The sequence below is a fragment of the Psammomys obesus genome, unplaced genomic scaffold (genome assembly GCF_907164565.1).
Source record: "Psammomys obesus unplaced genomic scaffold, mPsaObe1.curated_primary_1811, whole genome shotgun sequence".
NCBI lineage: Eukaryota > Metazoa > Chordata > Mammalia > Rodentia > Muridae > Psammomys > Psammomys obesus.
The window spans coordinates 3,038,293-3,051,469 of NW_026596125.1; the positions used below are offsets into that span (position 1 = coordinate 3,038,293).

General features: G+C 36.8%; 1 protein-coding gene and 1 pseudogene across 3 annotated transcripts in view; one reads left to right on the top strand and one right to left on the bottom strand.

Annotated features, from left to right (window-relative positions):
- Positions 1–13,177, bottom strand: part of Hpse2 (heparanase 2 (inactive)) — a 618,971-nt gene that overhangs the window by 238,712 nt on the left and 367,082 nt on the right. The gene's annotated exons all lie outside the window — the stretch shown is intronic.
- On the top strand, positions 9,539–10,035 carry LOC129665088 (39S ribosomal protein L30, mitochondrial-like; annotated as a pseudogene).

Consider the following 13,177-nt stretch of genomic DNA (forward strand, 5'->3'; position numbering starts at 1 on the left):
AAATAAATAAATAAATAAATAAATAAATAAATAAATAAATAAATAAATAAATAAATAAATATTAAATTAAACAAGAAAATTAAGAAACAAATACAAATGGCCAATGAATATTCTTAGAAGTGATCAACATCCCAAACCACCATGGAAATGTAAATCAAAATCCCTTGGAATGCCATCGCACTGCAGTCGGAATGACTGTTTTCATGAAAACAAAGGACAACACGGCAAAAGTGAGGGGAAAGGGGAAATGTAAATGAGCACAGCCACCCTGTAAATCAGTGTAGACACCTCCACCCTTGAAGAGGTTATGAAAGCACCCAACCACTTTCTGATTGGCCCTAAGGTCATTCCATGAGAGAGAACCCCACACTGGGTACTGTTAAAGGGGCCAAGAACTTCTGGCTGCATGAACCATAGGCCCTGGAGAACACAACCTTACTATTCTCTTAAGTGGACATGCAAGTTCAGATGACTCCCAATGAATTTAGTCTTACACTTACAGATGAGAACATCTCTCAGCTGTCATCAGAGAAGCTTCTCCTTGCAGACTGCAATCAGTTAGCACAGAGACACTCAGCTAGTGCAGAGTCTAATAGACTGTAGAGTGCTCATCCTGAAAAGTTCCACACTGATATATCACACCCTTTCACCTAAGGCTCAGAGACTTGAGAAAGACAGGGTAGGGAGACTGTAAGTACCAGAGGTGGCATATAATATTAAGTGGGCATTTTCTAGAAACAAGGCAGTTGCCCAATTGAACTCACAGTGATTGTGACTATAAACACAAAATCTGCACAAGTTTAAGTCAGAAAAAAAATTCCACTGCATAGAATTGTGAAGAACATATAGAAGGAAATTAAAATGACCCAAGAATCTATAATTTTTAAGGGTTGGAATTGTCACAATAACAGGGAACTACAATATCAATTCTTGAGAAGTGAGTAAGATAGTTAAAGAAGATTTTTTGAAAATTCTGTAGTTACTCTGACATTATGAGTTTAAAACAAAAGCTTTAAGAAAGAGTAGCTTCAGTGCAGAAGGACAGAGGTGAGCCCACCACAGCTAAAACAGGTGGGTGCTGGGGTACCAAATCAGAGGTGGTAGGACATGCCTTGCCACAAGGTGGCACTCATAGCTCCTCTTTCTCGGAATTCATGTCAAACATTGAGCAAGATTTTACTGTACTAGAACAAAGAAACTATTTTATGTTCCATCGTTTGCATATAGCATTGTTTTTTCTTTTAGGGCATGAACTATAATGATGCTTAAGTTCACTGGGGGGTCAAAGAGGGCATGAAGTTCTGGCAAAAGGAGCAAATGTGATGCTTCTGCAGATTCTCAATATAAAATCTAAACAAAAAGGATTTGACCACCAGTTTATGGCCAAGGGACTTTAAAACTTGGGGGATGGGGGAAAGCTAGTCTGCCTGCTTTTGAGGACTGAGCATGTGCTGGGAAAGCCAAAGCAGTGACCACAGATCCCTCACACACCTGCTAGAAAAGAAAGAGGGAAAACAGCTGGGCTTTTCCCTAGGAGCAGTCATTTTAAATGAAGCTTTCTTTAACTTAACGTTTCAAATATTTAAACAAATATTTGTTAAATGATAACTGTTTCACAGAAAAATTATGTCTATAAAACAAATGCAACTATGAGGCTGGGAAGATGGCTCACCAACCAAAACCACTGGCAGCTCTCAAAGACAATCCCAGTTTGGTTCTCAGCACCCATATGGTGGCTTACAACCATCTATAATACCCAGTTCCAAAGGATCCAGCACCTTCTTCTAGCTTCCATAGGCACCAGAAATGCATGTGGTGCACATACATACATGCAGGCAAAACACTCATACATATAAAGTAAAAATAAATCTTTAAGTAAAAAATACAGCTGCATTCCAGATATACTTCTACTTAACTAAAAATCGTTTAGTTTCTCAGTATTGGAGAACTTATTTCTTTTCACATAATGTCATATTTATGTTTCATGCAAATACATGCACTGGTATTTGATTAAGGTGAAGCTAGACAGAAATGTACATAGGTCAAAGTTTTCTGATGTCTGGTTTCATATTTCTTTTACTAAATTCTTTATACTTGTTTTCTAGTTCAATCTTTCCACCTAGATGATAAGTTCAACTTTCTTTTTATTTGTTTTACATGTATGTATGTATGTATGTATGTATGTATGTATTTGGTGCATGCCACAGCACCCATGTTGAGATCAGAGGACAACTTGTGGAAGTCAGTTCTCTCCTTAATGTGGTTTTGGGATCAATATCAGGTTACCAGGCTTGGCAGTAATTCTTTTACCTGATGAATCATCTCACTGGCTCTTTCTCTTTTATTTTTCTAGCATTCCAATGGTTCTGTGAGTAAATTTGTTTTGAATATTTTCCATGCTATTTCAAATACAAAATAGTTAAAGTTTAAAAAAGAAAATTCTGTGCCCAGTTTTTTTTTCCTAGGGGGCTAGTTACTTCTTGAAAAATATAGCATCACTACACAATTCAAAATAGTTTCCTTTTAAACTGATAAATTTATATTTTAGTGTGTCTCTTTAAATCACTAAGGTAGAAATAATATTACCATTTTTTATTCCTTTTTGATAAAAACAAGAGAGAAATGAAGACAACTTTAGCTTTGTTCCCCCCATAGATCCTCTAACCCCAATGCACAGGAAAGAGGGTGAAGAAGCTTCTATAGACACTTCACCAGTAACTCCACATAGACCAAACAAAAGAGAACTTCAAGCTTGTTTTGTGGCTAGGCCTCCATGGGGAACAGCCTTCTTACTGAGTTGGAAAGAATAAAGGATATGTTTGAACTCACAAGTGGCTGAAAACATCATGTCTGCAAAGTGTGGTTGGCATTTTTATACATTTAAAAGAGTCTAATGAAGCCCAGCTCCATACAAATTCTTACAAAAATTGAAAAATGGAAAAGGGTTGCTGCCACCCAGGGGTCAGAGTAGTGGTTATTGCTCCAACCAATTGTACAAAGGAGACCTGTCATGTATAGATAGTTCCAAAGTCTTGCATTAGTAAGAACACCATGAAGACTGGCCTTTACCCAAAGAATTTACTCTGAGAGACTTTTAATATGGAGTAAATACAACCTCAAAGAGAACAGCTTTGAAGGAGAGCTTTGAAAGGTCGGAAGAAGATGAAATGAGGAATGTTGTTACTTAGTGCCTTTATTAAACAAATGCTTGCCTTAGCTCTTCTCCAGCACGTCTCAAAATGTGGTAAAGTAATAATGACATGCCTACTTCACAGACAAAAAATAAGTTGGAATGTGAAATTTTTCATTAGCATGAGCCCTCAGGCCATGGGTTGTTTGAAAGTATGTGAATCCCCATTTCTACCAGCCTGATGACTCCTCCTCTCTCATGGACTATCTACTGCTCCATGAATGGTCCAGGATCGTTTGGATTTCAGATGTTCTTCTTTAACTGTCAAGTAGTTAAGCTTGGAAACTTTCTCTCCAACCCTTATGTTTGAGCTCTTTGTTCAAAGAAGGAAGCAACAGGTCACTGTTTTGATTATACAGACAATACTTGAGATATTAGCTCTCTTGGTATCTTAGCCACTTTCTATTACAACATCAATAGTGTGACAGAAAAATAAACTTTAAAAAAGTTGTCTATGATATCACTTTCTTCAAATGATTTATTTTCTGTTATTACTGATTACTGTCTTTTTATATGCAAATGAATTCATCTATTTTTAATTTTTGACTGTCACTGAGAACCTTCTATGTGCCAAGTATTCTTACAGTCAGTGGGTTATAGCTCACTCTTCTGTGAATCTACATTCTATGTAGGTAGGATTGGAACACTGGGGAGTCAAAAGGCACTGGGCAATAAATAAGCAAGATAAATTCAGATAATGATAAATCCCATGAAGATGAGAAAACAGGTCAGTGCAACTGAGAACTCCTTTTGTTTGGTTAGTCGAATTGCTGTCCTGGAGTGAGGTGTTGAAGTGTCATATTTGAGTCAGGCCCAATGATGACAAAAAGTCAGCCAAGAACAGATCTGGGAAGAGAATGTTGTAAGAGAAAAATAGTACATACACTAGCTTTGAGGCAAGACAAGCTTGGAAAGTTTAAGAAACAAAAAGTAAGCCAGCACTGTTGAATCCTAATAAAAGGGAATGGGAAACAGGACATGAGTTCTCAGAATCCAGAGACAGACCGAGGCTGCAAGATGGTGAGGAAGGCACAGAGGGTAGATCTTAATGATGTAATGTTTTTGAGGTTGCTAACCTTCTAAAACTCCTAGTCATTTTAATGGACTTTTCTTTCTTTCTTTAATAGAGTTATATATATTGTATAATTACTAAAATTAAGAAATTTCACTAATGAAACTATAGAATTGACATCAAAAATAGATAATAATATTAAAATATTTTATAGATCTTTTGTAAATTTTTTGATACAAGGTCTCACTATATACCACTAGTTGGCCAAGAGTTCAATATGGAGACTAGGCTGGCCTCAAACTCACAAAGATCTGTCTGCCTTTGCAGTTCCAAGTTCTGGGATTAAAGGAACATTCCACCATGCCCAGCTTTTTCTAAATTTTAAATCCCCAAAATGTCTTTTAAAGAAATTTTACTAATCAAATCCAAGATTATATACTGCATTTAATTTTCACAACTCAACTCTAATTTGGTCTCCTTTAATCTAGAATAGTTTTTCTCCTCTTTGTCTTTTATGTCATTGATATCTAAGCTTTCTATTTAATATTTCCTTTATATTAGATTTGTCTGGTGTTTTCTCAAGATTACATCTGTTTATGCAAGTTTAAAAAATATAATTCTTTTAAATGCAGCACATTAAGAGCTAGTCATGTCAGTTTGTTTCATGATGAGTGTCCTTGAGAGGACGAAATTTCGCATACTTCACAAGGAGAGATCAATGCCTTAGAAGATGGGAAAGATTATGTTAATTTGAAATGTAGAAAAGTAAGGTCAGTTAAAAAGGCTTACAGGAAGGCTCTCCTTACTTGTTCAATAACGCGAATAAAGCCTCAAGGAAAAACCAGCTCAAGCCACTAGGCAAGTGAAAAAGAAAGTGACAGAAAAAAGAATCTGAATTATCCATGATAAGGGCAAATGTCAAAAGCTTTAAACAAAACATCTGATTTTAAACATAAATCCACAATGATAAGTAAAACGTACTACATATTTAGGTAAATGAGTAATTTTTTTTTAACTTAGGGAAAATTAAAAAAAAATCATTGAGCATTTATGAAACTTTAGATGCCCAGTGATAACTGTAAAGGGTCTCAAAAATATTTTCCTTCAGTTGTATCATAGTTTCTTTTATTGTAAATACTGACTACAAAGTGTGGTTGGAAATTTTGTCAACAGGAAAAATAGAGAAGAAAAAGTTCAGAAACTAGGAAGTCAGGATTGGGGAATGGCTTAGTGGATGAAGTGCTTGCTCTGCACAGTGAAAACCAGCTCAGTCTCAGCACCCTAGAAACCAACGTGGAACAGCAGGCGCAGCTGCTGCCTGTAATCCCAGTGCTCAGGAGGCAGCGACAGGAGTTCTCCAGGAAGGCTAGTCAGACCCAGACTGCCAAAAGTTCACTAAGAGACCCTGCTTCACGAAATAAAGTGGGATTAAGGAAGGACTACCAGTGTCAATTTAGGGCCTCCACATGTATGCACACCTAACATTCATATACATGCCCACACATATCCAAAAACACATCCCCATACACACCAACAACATATATGCTGAACAGAACTCTGTATAAAGAATATAAGGAAAGAAAGGCATAAGAATCGATGGAGAAGTTTCATGACATGATTGTGAAAATTCGTTTATGACACGAATCACAAGGGGCATGGACCGTGTTTGCTCCCTTAGCAGTTTCTTCCTTTAGTGTCTATGCTATTTTTCCTCTTTTATGGTATCTAAAAGCAAATAACTTCCACCTAGCACTGTTCCTCTGTATTGAGATATTATTATCACATCCAATCTGTAGAAATATGTAGGTGAAGATTCAAAACTTTTATCCAAACTTGTACAATAACTTTGGAAATCAATCTGGGATTTTCTCAGACAATTAGGAATAGCACTACCTCAAGAATCCAGCTGTATCACTCCTAGGCATATATCCAAAAGATGCTCAAGTATACAACAAGGACATTTGCTCAACCATGTTTGTAGCAGCTTTATTTGTAATAGCCAGAACCTGGAAACAACCCAGATGTCCCTCAACAGAGGAATGGATACAGAACTTGTGGTACATTTACACAATGGAATACTACTCAGAAATTAAAAACAAGGAAATCATGAAATTTGCAGGCAAATGTTGGGAACTAGAAAAGATCATCCTGAGTGAGGTATCCCCAGAAGCAGAAAGACACACAGGTATATACTCACTTATAGGTTGATATTATACATATAATGTAGGATAAACATACTAAAATCTGTACACCTAAAGAAGTTAATCAAGAAGGAGGAGTCTGGGTAAGATGCTCAATCCCCACTCAGAAAGGCAAAGAGGATGGACATCAGAAGAGGGAGAAAACAGGGAACAGGACAGGAGCCTACCACAGAGGGCCTCTGTAGAGTATCAAAGCATATGCTGAGACTCATATCCAAACTTTGGGCAGAGTGCAGGGAATCTTATGAAAGAAGGGGGAGATAGAAAGACCAGGAGGGGACAAGAGCTCCACAAGGAGAGCAACAGAACCAAAAAATCTGGACACAGGGGTGTTTTTTGAGACTGATACTCCAACCAAGGACCATTCATGGATATAACCTAGAACCTCTGCACAGATGTAGCCCATGGCAGCTCAGTGTCCAAGTGGCTTCCCTGGTAATGGGAACAGGGACTGTCTCTGACATAAACTGATTGACCTGCTCTTTGATCACCTCCCCATCAGGGGTGTGCAGCCTTACCAGGCCACAGAGGAAGACAATGTAGCCACTCCTGATGAGACCTGATATACTAGGATCAGATGGAAGGGGAGGAGGACCTCCCCTATCAGTGTACAGGGGGAGGGGCATGAGTAGAGAAGACGGAGACAGGGTGGGATACAAAGGGAATAAACTCTAATTAGTAAAAATAAAATATAATAATAATGATGATGATGATGATAACTTTTATCTAGTCTAGGTCCCTCAGTTCTAAAAGGAGGAGAACACGGTTCATGAATGTTAACTGACTTTCTAACAACGTACTCATAAGCAAGCAATTTGGGCTAACAGCCTCAGGACACTGGTAAGAGACATTCCAAAGATTCACTAGCAATCCAACCACACCCAGGAACTTCGGGCTCAGAGCATTAGACTTGAAGTCAAAGCCTGCGCTTGAACCTCAGCTCCTTTCTTCTGTGAGGACACGGGCAAGTCACTGCTTCTCTCTATAAAAGAGAAATAATAAAACTCAGACCATAAACATGTTACATTTACAGGTCACAGTATAAAATGCTTTATACAAGATATTAAATATTGAAACTATTTAGAGTATAGATGGCTCAGAAGGTAAAAGTGCTTGTCCTATGAGCCTGAAGACCTAGCTTGATCCTCAGAACCCAGCTAAAAAAACAAACAAACAAAAAACAAAAAACAAAAATCACACTTATGTGGTGGTATAGTGTTCTTATGATGGGCTCGGAGGCAGAGACAGCGGAATCACCGTGAAACTGCCAGCCATCTAGCCTGGAATACATAGCATGATAGGAATAGTAGGAGATGCTGCCACAAAAACAAGAGAGAAAGAGAGAATAAACCTTTGAAAGCTATACTCTGACCTCCAAACCCAAGCGGTGGCAACATGGACCCCCCCCCCACATATAATAAAGATTAGAACCTATCATTATGATGTTGACTTATATTCACTATTTAGAACAAGAAAATGGTGCTTTCAAATAACCAGACTGTTAGCAGATATATAGCAGATATAGTAGATATGTTCATAATATTTATACTTCAGAGAAATATTTTGTATATATTTAAATTTTTTAAGAAACTACTAATTTTTAGACACGACTGTAGAACATTATTATAATGAAAGTAAATAGAATATAATGAATTTGCATAAACAAATCAGCCTCAATATTTTAAAATTCCACCATTACTTTTTTGTACAAGTGGTAAAATACAAATAATGAATGTAGCGTTTAAATATTTATAAATTTACCATCTTAATGATTCTAAGTGCAAACATCCGTGGTAGTAAGCACACTTCACCCTGAGTATCTTCTCTTTCCACACTGTCTATACTTCAACCACTCTCCAGTTATGATTCTGAGGCTCTTAAACAATTTTTAAAAGAAATTTACTTTTGTGTTTTCATCAATTCATAGCTCATTTCCTCCCATTTTTTTCCTTGCCCCCAGATTCTAAACTCTAAATCTCCCAAATTGGAGGCCATGGTTTTGCTCTAAGCCTCCATTTTCTATTAATGAAAGTAGTTTCATAGCATAATTCTGTTTTGAATATTCTATAATGTCATATAATAGGACCTTGCTAAATTTCATTTTTCTTGTCTCAGTATTTTGGTGCGGAGCCAAGAAGCTGTGCTTACAGTAAAACCAAATTCCATTTTTCCAGTATAATGGTTCTCAAGCCTATTTGGAGTATTTTCTTGACATTATTTTATTGTGCCTCATGTACCTAGAACATCAACTAAGTTTCCAATATTTTATGTCTCTTTGAGTAAGATCAATGAAGAGTCTTTATAATGTAGGGACACTATCTGATTGCATAATAACATAAGTTTCAGTAGTCAAAATGAGTTCCCCACGTTACTGTGGTTGTTTTTTCAAGAAAGCAAATAAAATCATGTTTGGCTTTCCTTCATGGGCAAAGTCACAAAGAAAGAGGCAAGTTCTGGATCCCTCTCTGGTTCTTGTTTTCACTCTCTTGCAGGTTCTGCTCATCCTCATTTAATCTTTCTGCTCATTAATCACGGAAATATTCTAAAACATACGAGTCTTCCTTGAGTTTTTTCAGTCTCTAATAGATAATTCATATAAATGATTTCAACCTTCATCTCTAAATTAGGTGCTCTACAATCAATACCAATAATTCTGACTGACCACCTCTTTATCTTGAACTGAGAATATTCAAGACTGAACCAACAAGGCCTCAAACTCACTCTCAGAAACCCTCCATTTCTGTAGATGCTGCTGCTGTTTGTTGTGCATCCATCTTAAACTACAGCCTCAACTTTCCATTCCAAACTCTCTGATCTCCTCCATCAAGTGATCTCTAAGAAGAGTGATTCTTTAGACATAGCACTTAAACTGGCGACTGCTTTTTTTTCTTTTTCATTAGACCTCAGGTTACTCCAATAGATTACATAGTCAGTGGGACGCCCTTTTGTAGTATGTAACATTTAACTAAAAACCCTAAATTCTGCGGCTTTTTAGGAACTGAGAGTGAGTAATGTGTCATCTGACAATTACTTCTAACAAACACTTAAGAGAGTTTAAAAAGGCCGCTGCTTTGGGCTGCAGGGACATTCAGTGCTCGGCGGTTGCTGCCTCTCAAGAGAAGAATTACTACATTCATGGCTGGGGTTTTGTGCTCGGTAGTTCAGAGGCCTCCAGACAGACTACAGACTGTGAAGAAAAAAGAAAAAAAAAAAAAGGCATGGATTCTCTCATTAGTACAGACTGGATTTGTCACAAATTTATGAGATCAAGAATCCCAGATAGAGTGTTTCAGACTAGACCCGAAGATCATGAAAAATATGGAGGGGACACCCAGAACCCTCATAAACTGCACATTGTTACAAGAATAACAAGTACAAAAAGGCGTCCATACTGGGAGAAAGACACCATCAGGATGCTCGGACTATAGAAGGCGCACAGCCCTCAGATTCCCAAGAACATCCCCTCAGTGAACGCAAAGCTGAGAGTAGTTAAACACTTGATATGGATCAGCCCCTGAAGCTGCCACAGGGACTTCCCACAGAAGACGACACGTCCAGCACCTGCTCAAGAGCGCGGGGAGCTGGTCGTGCACAGGCGTCTGACGCCTGTGGAGCAGGAAGCAAATTCCTGAGGCCACAAGCTTCAGATATCAAACCGCCGGTACTGAGGAAACCGGTCTCATTAAAGAGTGTACTAATAAAACAAAACAAAACAAAACAAAAAACAAACAAAAAAATCAAGAGTTTAAAAAGACATACATCTTTCTTTGTGGGCCAGAAAAAAAAAATCAAAACAAAGCTTCCTTTATTGGTTAAACATGCTATTTTATAGCTTGGTCAGAATAATGCAAACATCTGATAATCTTCAGAAAAATCACACCAACAAAATATGAGTGCAATCTGGGCTCTCTCAAATTCAGCTCACATTTCACTAATTTTTACAGTCTCTATATAAAAATTTACATTCCCATAATTATATCGAGAGAATCCTTCAAAGGTACTGTATAAAGTTTCAGTCTTAACAGTCTCCAATTAGTGTCATAGCTGCCCAGCTCTGAAGTTCTAGTTTACTAGCATAACTTATAAGCTAGAGTTCGTCTTAACTGAGAACACTTATCTTTAGTGACTGGCTTCCATTAAAATCAAGCCCTTAGCTGTACAAAACATCCACATTCCAGATTTTAGCTTTCTAGTTTTTTCTAAGCAAGTTTCTAAAAAACTTGCTTAGTTTTTTTCTCATGTAATCTCATGTAAGCCAGGCATCTGCCTTTCCAGTTTTCTTCAGAGAATACTGCAACTCCACTCACTTGTTTCAGTTCCAGTACTCTCATGCTCAGATTTGGGCACTAAGCAGAATAAAGACACCTTTATAAATATATTCACACTAGTTGCATTTGCTTAGAAAGAATTAGTTGTAGCTTTGGTATCTATTCATAAGCACATAGAAGAAAGGATGACACTAAAGATGAAATAAATTTGTTATGAGTTGATAGTTATTTAAACTGAATGACTGATTTAATATGCACATTCCTTATGGTTTTTTTTTTGCTTATCTTTAAAATGTTTCCATAGTGAGTTCCTTATAATAAAGATATTATTAATATAATATAGCTGATGGAAACAACTAGTATTGATCAACACGCTGTCATAGAAATAAGGCAATAATAAACAGGCAGGTGATAAAGCAAGATAATAAATAGTAAGTTGAATACAACTCTATTTGGGAGTTTAACCTCCTTGTGTGTATATACAGATTCCTTAATGTACACACACATTTGTATATCCACTGATACAAGTCTGGACAGAAACCCACCAAACTAGCATTTAATCCTGGCAATTAGGAAGGATAAAAGTAGTAGGTCATGCTTATTCTGTCTGTAAAAATAATCCTAAAAAATAAATAGTATTAACTATAATTTTAGATTAACTTGGAAATTATATTCTTAAAAGCATGATACTAAGAAATACTAAAGATCTATGTCTACAATTCAAAGCATGCTATATACAGAAGTAAAATCCATTTATCTGACCTAGTCTCTCAAGCTATTGACTGTAATTAAGTGCTTTTCTTACTATCCTTATCTGGAGCTGCCTTCTGTTACTTCCCAACAAGGATTTATTTAGTTCTTTGATCTTTCCTGTTCTAGGCAGAACAGATGGAGGAAAACCATAAAATATTTCTTTCCTTTTAGTTTAGCCCAAATTCATAATTTTCTGTGAAATCATGATCGAAGTTGATTTGTGTTTCTATAGCAACCAATATGGTCTAACTTTGTGTTTGGCCTAAAGACATTCCTATTGCCCCTCTACTAAGAGTTCTTGCTTCTATATTGCTGATTCTTACCATCTTCAAGTCCAGTTTTCCTTGCCTTTTACTACTTTCCACTTATATGCTGATCAAGTATCTTTCTTTATCAAAGTACTTGGCCTGCTGTACTGAACTGTCACTCACACACCTCTTCTAATAAAACTGTAAGAAGGCTGCACAGAGGGATGGATTCAGATTTTTGGGTCTTGAAACTAAAACAACTCAGGGAAATTTTGCTAAGAAGATAAAATTTCAAATGCCAAATTATATATAAACATGTGTATTTATTTTAAATGAGAAGAGAAACCAGATTAATACAGATTTGGAGATTATGATCATGTAGTTTTCATGATGTCATTAGGCAATTTACCAGAAATGTTTGCAGAGAAACGCACTGTGATTGCAGCTTGACTATTTCTTTCTTCTCCTGGTACCATCGTCATAACAAGAGCCCCTGTGAAGGAGAGATCTTAAGTCTAAGCTTCATTAACTCACTGTAAATCTGTTTGACTATTTCACTTCTGTGTTTCTAGCACTGAACGCATTACCTTATACATGTAAGACCTCAAACGTAGCTGTGATGCAGGAAGTCAGGAATGGATGAGCTAATCCTTCTCCCCCCCCCCCCCCATCAAAGCTGCTTTTTAAAAGGTAACTGCATAATACAGTCCTCGCTGTGGTAGTTAATCTTGACTGTCAACCTGACCGGACTGAAGAACTCAACAAAGCAGACCTCTGCTGTGTCCGGGATGGACTTTTCATAGAGGGTTAACTTATGGAAAAGACCGGGCCCTGAGTGTGGGTGGCAATATCATAGGCTGAGCGGAGATAGAATAAAAGGTGTGGGGAGGTGACAAAGCCTTCACCATAAACACATGCTCTCTGCTTCCAATCAACCAATGCTCTCCACCTTGAGGTTAAGCCCCACCTCAGGGCCATAGCTATAAAACAAATGTGTCTTTGTCAGGAAATATTTCCAGCTAAGTTAAGACTTTCAGCCATCTCATCTCATCTCATCTCATCTCATCTCATCTCATCTCATCTCATCCCATCCCTATTTCTTTCACAATTTTTATCACAGAGTTTTTTGCAGAGTATTTTAATATCTGTTTTGCTTTTGGAATAAAAATTTCATGAAATTAGATATATATACAGAGTAAACAATAAATATACTTAGAACAATAGAAGAAACGAATGATGATTACTACTAAATAAGGAACAACTTGGCATGTATTGTAGAAAGTGTGAAATGTGATATTAAAAACAAATATATCAACTAGTCAAAGAAAGCAATAAAATTCCATAATAATAGTTGATATTTATTGCTAATTAAATGCTAGGCTTTGCAGTAAAATTTCCACATATAGTTAGCTCTATAGGCAAGTAAATGATAGCATAAAGTTAAACAAACCTGATTTCTAAAATAAAATAAAATAAAATAAAATAAAATAAAATAAAATAAAATA